This window comes from Anopheles moucheti (assembly GCF_943734755.1).
Source record: "Anopheles moucheti chromosome X unlocalized genomic scaffold, idAnoMoucSN_F20_07 X_unloc_13, whole genome shotgun sequence".
In the NCBI taxonomy this organism is placed as follows: Eukaryota; Metazoa; Arthropoda; class Insecta; order Diptera; family Culicidae; genus Anopheles; species Anopheles moucheti.
The window spans coordinates 245,001-252,500 of NW_026453519.1; positions in this window are offsets into that span (position 1 = coordinate 245,001).

Below are 7,500 nucleotides of genomic sequence, written 5' to 3' on the forward strand. Positions count from 1 at the left end.
TATGTTCTAGTGGGTCTTTACCTTCGCCCATGTGTCACACACTTTACGCGTTCGATGGCTGCCATTGGGAGTGTGCGCACAGGTACGAAGGCCACTGGCCTACGGTCGCGCACGCTCAATATCGTAGTATAGACACACCTCTCTCGCGGGTCTAATTGGCGTGCGCGGCCCCCAAGGTAACATAGCAGTTTGTTCTGCTGATACCGTGTTTCTCTATCTCTCTAAACAACTCACACAACAACATATATGTATTGATCGGTAATGATCCTTCCGCAGGTTCACCTACGGAAACCTTGTTACGACTTTTACTTCCTCTAAATCATCAAGTTCGGTCAACTTCGGCCATGCCAGCTGCAGCTCACGAAGGAACCGCGGAAGGTGTGCCTCCAGAGACCTCACTAAATAATCCATCGGTAGTAGCGACGGGCGGTGTGTACAAAGGGCAGGGACGTAATCAGCGCTAGCTAATGACTAGCACTTACTAGAAATTCCAGGTTCATGGGGACCGTTGCAGTCCCCAATCCCAACTAAATGAGCATTTGGGTGATTTCCCGTTCCTCTCGGAATGGGGGCGCCAATTGGCGAGAACACGCTGCTGCTCACATTGTAGCACGCGTGCAGCCCAGAACATCTAAGGGCATCACGGACCTGTTATCGCTCATTCTCACCTTGCTAAACACAAGTTGTCCCGCTAAGCAGGGCAAACGTGGCCGACGACCGCCCGTGAAGGGGCCGCCGGCCTTGACGTCAGGTGCGCCCGGAGGTGCACTGCTGACAGCGTTCTAGTTAGCTTGTTTGAGTCGCGTTCGTTATCGGAATTAACCAGACAAATCATTCCACGAACTAAGAACGGCCATGCACCACTACCCTTAAATTTGAGAAAGAGCTCTCAATCTGTCTTACCTCGATAAGTTCGGACCTGGTAAATTTTCCCGTGTTGAGTCAAATTAAGCCGCAAGCTCCACTTCGTTTTTTTTTTTTTTTAAACAATTGCAGGTTTTATTGTTCATAAACATTATGTTCTAACAAACAATAGCATAAACCCACGCTCTTGACTCACGACGTCGCCCGCCAGGGATTTGTCATGCGTCTTTACGAACCCTTTCGGATGTCCCTTCCCTATTTCTTTATTTAATTGAATCGTATCTTAACCGCATATTAAAGGCGTACGCTTGCTTAGTCCGCGTGACTCACTCATTCTTTCCCCTCTCGGAGATCTCAAGAAGTCAACCCGACATCTATCGATCTGACCATTCCGCCTCGCTGGCGGCAGCCTCCTCCGCGGGTGTCCATCGTCGGCCTGCAGCCAAAGCACGACGGCGCCTTTCGTTTTCGCGTCTGTTCCGCCGAGACCTTATCAGGTCCGCCTCCGTAGGCGCGGTCCGACGGCGGCGCGTCGTCGAGGGTCCCTCAGCCTGGACCCGAGCTCGCCATGCGCGCTGCATGAATAGACGCCGCTCATGGCGCATTCTAACCGTTTCAGGGGAAGGTGGTCCCCCTCTGCTACGCCTAGGTATGGGAGGAGGAGCTAGGCCCGCTCGCTCCGCCTCTACTGCCGTCCGCAGTATCTCGTCATCTCGGGCGGCCAGTGCTGCTGCGACGTCCGCAGCCAGTCGCACTCGCGCCCGATCCTCCGCTCTGCCGCGAAGCCGTCGGTTGCGGGCAGATCGCTGACGCGCTGCTCGCGCCTCGTTCACGCGCCGCGTGATGTCTTCGATGATGACTTCGTCCATCTCCTCACCGAAGAGTGCGGCCACACTTTCGAGGACCACTTCCTCGTCCTCGGCGAAAGCCGCTTCCGTTCGACCATTGGTGAGCGCTTCCTCATCGCGCCACAGCTGTTGAAGCACTGTGGTGATGGTCTTTGCTGCTTTCTGAATGCGGTCCCACCACTCCGCACTCTCCAGCAGCTTCTCTGCGATGTTGTTAAGCTGGACCGACTCGGGTGTCCCCCAGCCCAGCAGCTCACGTCGGATCTCCTCGAACACGGGGCACTCGAACAAGACGTGGGCCACCGACTCGACCGACCCCACGCACCGTGGACACTCCGGAGACGAAGCGAAGCCGCAGACGTGCAGGTACTCCCGGAAGAATCCGTGTCCGGAGAGCACCTGCGAAAGGTGGAAGTCCACCTTCCCGTGCTTTCGTCCCGTCCACCGGTGCAGGTCGGGAATCAGACTGTGTGCCCACGTCTGATAGCGGCTGGCCGATGGTGTTGCCGCCGCACGGTCCCACGCGTCCTGCCATTGCAGCATCGTGGCTGCTCGCTCCATCGCTCGTACCTCCTTCCTGCTGGCGCCAGGCTCGGCCAACAGCCTGCTATGGCACCTTGCGTCCTCATTAACGACCAGCCAGTACGGCACCAAACCAGCCATCACCACTGACACCTCGTAGGACACCGAGCGGAACGAACTCGATACCCCACGTGCCAGTGGCTTCTGGACCTGGGCCAGTCGTCTGCGGCACCACTGCATGTCGGTCGCCTTAGCCCAGATGGGCGAGGCGTACCGGATCACCGACTCAGCGACTCCTGCCAGCAACCGCCGCTTGGCCACCTGGGGGCCGCTGTGGTTCCTCATCACTGAGGTAACCACCGCCACCGCACGGAGGGCCTTGTCCGCGGCCGCTTCCACGTGCGGTTTCCACGAGAGTTTCTCGTGGAGTTGTACCCCCAGGTAGCGTATCGATCGCTTCGACGTGCAGACCACTTCGCCGACGCGCACCGGAACCTCCAACCGTCCTCGACGCAGACTCGAAATGAGCACCGCTTCCGTCTTATGGGGGGCGAGACTAAGGTGACGTGCCTCGAGCCACCCCATCACCGCCTCGATCGCAGCCTCCGCGACCGTCGCCGACTCCTCGGGTGTGCAGCCCTCGGCCAGGATGGCGATGTCATCGGCAAAGCCGACGATGGTGGCCCCTTCAGGGAGCTGGATCCGCAGAACGCCGTCGTACATAACGTTCCACAGAGTCGGGCCAAGGATTGACCCCTGTGGAACGCCTGCCGTCACCCGACGTGACACCGGGCCGTCGTGGGTGTCGTACACCAGCTCCCTGTCGGTGAAATAGTCGCGGAGCAGGAGTTGCAGCTGCGCTGGAACCTCCTTCTCACGCAGGGCCATCGCTATCGCCTGCCAGCTGGCGGTGTTAAAGGCGTTTCTGACGTCCAACGCCACAACCAGCAGACAGCGCTTATCCCGGTTGTTAGTCCGTCCGTAGGACATCGCGCGCTCGCCTGCTTCCACCACCAGCTGGATCGCCTGCAGGGTGCTCCGCTGCTTCCGGAAACCGAACTGGTTCTCGGCCAGCCGAGGTGCCTCCGGATCCTCCAGGTGCTCGTTGAGTCTGTCCAGCGTAGTCCTCTCGAAGACCTTCGCCGGGTTGTCGATCAAGCAGATCGGGCGGCAGGACGAGGCTTCGCCCGGCGGCTTACCCGGCTTAGGCAACAGCACCAGCTTCTGCCTTTTCCATTCGCGTGGTATTTCGCCGGTGTCCAAGCAGCGCTGGTAGACACCAGCGAATGGCTCCGGATACTTCCGGATGGCAGCCGTTACCGCAGCGTTCGGTACTCCATCGAGGCCAGGCGCCTTCCGCGGATGCAGCTCGCTCGCTATCGCCTGGAGCTCCGCGCAGCTGATCGGACGGACCGGAGTGTCCCCTTCCGAAGGCGTGACGTCCGGCCACTCGACCGGGGGATGCTCCGGAAACAGCTCCTCGACGATCCGCTGCAACACCGCTGGATCGCGTTCACGCGCCGTCCAGCTGCCCCGAAACCGAAGAAGCACTTGCCGGAACCACTGTCCCGTCTCATCTGCAGCCAGGGCCTGCAGCCACTCATCGAACTGGCGCTGCTTGCTGGCCTTAATTGCCACCCTTAAGGCAGCACGCGCCTCCTGATGTTCCTCTGAAGCCAGTTCGGCGGACGTCTCGTCGAGGGCCAATGACTGTCGCTCCCGAGCCAACCGGCAGCGCTCGGTCAGCTCCTCGATATCCGGAGTCCACCAATATGTGTTGCAGTTCCTCCTCTGCTGCTGCGACTGCCCAATCCTCGCCATGGTAGCGTCGCAGGCCTCCGTAAGCACCATCCCCAGGCTTGCCGCATCGGTCACCCGATCGGCAAAACGGGTCGCCTCAAGTGCCAGCTCGAAAGTACGGGGGCAAAACTGGCGAGTTCGCCAGCGAGTACCCGCCTCCCGTACTTCGACACCTTCCTGCTGATGAATGCCCCGTCCGGGCCGCTGACCTGCACGATGCTGTTGCCCGACCGCAAACCGAATATAGCGGTGGTCGCTATAGGAGTAGCGGTCTAGCGTCCGCCAGGAGCTGATGTCCTCCGCTGCTCCATCCGATCGGCAGAGCGTTGGACTCGCGAAGGCGACGTCCACTCTGCTGGGCCGAGCCACACCGTTCCCCAGGAATGTCGGCTCCGTGCCGCGGTTGAGGACCTCCAATCCTAGGCTGGTAACCGTCTGAAGGAGCGCCTCACCCTTAAGGTTGGCCCGCTCGCTCCCCCAGGCCCCATGCCACGCGTTGAAGTCACCAGCTATCAGCACGCAAGGGTGGCCTCGCGCAAGTACCTCCAGCCGGTCCATCTGTTGCTCGAACTCCGGGAGGCCGATCGATGGCGGAATATAGCAGCAGATGACAACGATGCCCGCCACCTCGGCAGCTACGATGCCCGGATGCTGCACGCTCCTCACCCGCTGTATGGGAAACCGTTGGCCACTGGTGACGATCGCGGCCTTCAGTGCGTCGTCGGATGCCCAGTTCCCATTGTTGGCCGGCACAGCATAGAGCTCCGTGATGAGCATCACGTCTGCTCCCTCCTCCCTCATCCGCTGGAGCGCAAGATCCTGAGCGCTCCTGCTCTTACCGATATTTATCTGGAGCACTTCTATCATCATCGTGTGGCTGCAGCTTTGCACGAAGCTGCGGCAATCGAGTGCGGGCCGCCACACTTCAAACAGCGAGTCTCGCCAGTGCAGCTCGCTGCCTTGTGGCCTTCCACGCCACACCGGATACACGCTTTGCTGCGGTCCTCTCCCGAGCACTGCCCGGCGAAGTGGCCGCGCTCCAAACATCGGAAGCACCGCTTCTCCTCCAGCGACGCTTTCGGGACCTCCCACACCCAACAGGAGGTGTGTCCTAGGAGCAGGCGCTTCCCAGCCAGATGCTCCGCATCCGACCGGGGCAGACGAACGCGAGCACGCTTCGTGCCGTCTCGCCGCTCCCACATGTCGAAGGTGGCCTCGGAATGCTCCTTGCCGAGAGCCGTCAACACCGCCCGACGCAGCTGGTCCTCGCTCGCCAAGGAGTCGATGTTTGTTATAAGCACCATCGACATCTCCGTACGCACGGTCGCCGCACCCTTGTCTCCGATGGCTTGCCGGATACGCTGGCACAGCTCGGCGCTGTCGGCATCACGGCTCAGCGGCAGCCGCAAGGTGTCTTTCGGCGTTCGCTTGCCGACGCCGATCTTCTCCTGCATGCCGTCGAGATGCGAGCTCGTACGAATCGCCCTATACATGTCGAGGTAGCTGACGCCCTCCGCTGGCATCACCTCGATGGTGTCGGGCCGCTTCCGCGACTTCTTCACTGCAGCTGGCATCGTGCGTGGCTGCTGCTTACTCTGCTTTCGCAGCAACTGGCCCTGCAAACGCCACTGTTGTTGCTGGGGCTGCCCAGCCGAACGCTGTCCGCTCTGATGTTGCTGCGGACGTTGCTGCTGTTGCCACTGCGGCTGCTGCCGTTGCTGGAGCTGCGGCCACTGCTGCTGATGCTGCTGAGCCGGCTGCTGGCGTGCCGGCTTACGGCGCACCACCTCGGCCCAGGAGCCGCCTTCCTGGTCCGGAGACGGCACCACCGTAGCCGTCACCGCACCCTCTCGCTGTTGTGCCAGCTGCTGCTGCTGCTGCTGCTGCTGTTGCTGCTGCGATTGCGCAACAACCAGTTGCGTAAGAAGCCCAGAGACCATCTCCCGCTCCTTACGGTTCTCCTCTCGCAGATGGAGCACCTCCTGGCGATGGCACTCCTGCATCGCCGCGAGGTCTTTCCTATATTGCTCAGCCTGCTCCGTCAGCTGAACACGGAGGAGAGATAGCTCGTCCTCCAGACGCTCGATGAGCCTCTCCATCGTGGCTCCTTTAACAGCCGTGGCCGTGCCAACGCCACTCGTGCGAGCACCGCTCGTGGCTGCGGTCTGCCCTTCCGGCACTCTGCTGAGCATCACTACCGGTTTCGAGCCCACCGGTGCTCGGCTATCGGTCGATCCCGACCGTGATCGAAGGTTCCTACTGGTGGACATCATCGCCAGAAGGAAGGAAGATTCCGCGCTTTAAGCTGGTTTTACTCCCCCTCAAGGAGGGACGCCAGCAGCGGACTGCCACGAGGATCGACGGAGAGGTTTTTCCGCCCGGGCGAGGTGAGGGAAGATGGTAGAAGAACGGGGAGGTGCGCGATGGACTCGTCCCGCCGAGCCGCTTCTTCTGATACCCCACTTGCCGGGGTGGCGATGAAGTTTTCCTCGGAAAAATCGCGAAAAACCGCTTCCTGGGTGGTTTTTCCGCTCTAGGGGGGTGGGGGTGGGTGGTATGGTGGTGGGGTGGGGTTTTCCCGACTCCCCTCTTGAAAACTCGTCGTTTGATACCCCGCACGACGGTATCAGGGCGAAAATTTTCTTCTTCGGAAAAACGCTTTTCCGCCCGTATCTCTCTGGATGTTGCGAAAATCACTTTTCCGGCGACGGTTTTGGAAGTGATAATTCACCCCGCAACTTTCTTCCAAACACCCGGGAGCTCTACCTCCGCTCCTTGGCCGGGAAAATCGCCAAAAACCGCTTCCTGGATGGTTTTTTCGCCCTAGGGGGGTGGGAGTGGGTGGTATGGTGGTGGGGGGGTATTTTCCCGACTCCTCTCTTGAAAACTCGTCGTTTGATACCCCGCACGACGGTATCAGGGCGAAAATTTTTTCCTTCGGAAAAACGCTTTTCCGCCCGTATCTTTCTGGATGTTGCGAAAATCGCTTTTCCGGCGATGGTTTTCAATGTGAAAATTCACCCCGCAACTTTCTTCCAAACACCCGGGAGCTCTACCTCCGCTCCTTGGCCGGGAAAATCGCGGAAAACCACTTTTCGCGGGGGTTTTCCGGGGCTGGGTGGCGGGTGGGTGGTGCTAGGGGGGGGAAACCGCGTTTCCCCCACTCCTCTTTCCGAGACGCGTCGTTAGACACCCCACACGATGGTATTGGGCCGAAAATGTCACACACACACAAATCTCACACACACGTAAAGAGCGGTGAAATTTCGTCCGGGAGTGCCCCTCCGGGAGCGCTAGCGCTCCAGCAGGGGGGTGATTCGTCCGGAAGTTTTTTTCCTCGCTCTTTTTCACACACACGCCGCCATTTTCGACGAGCACGTGGTTTTCTTTGTCCGCGAATAACTCCCTGAGTTTTTGTCCGATTTCCACGAAATTTTCAACACTTGTTCTTTACTGTAGAGCGCAA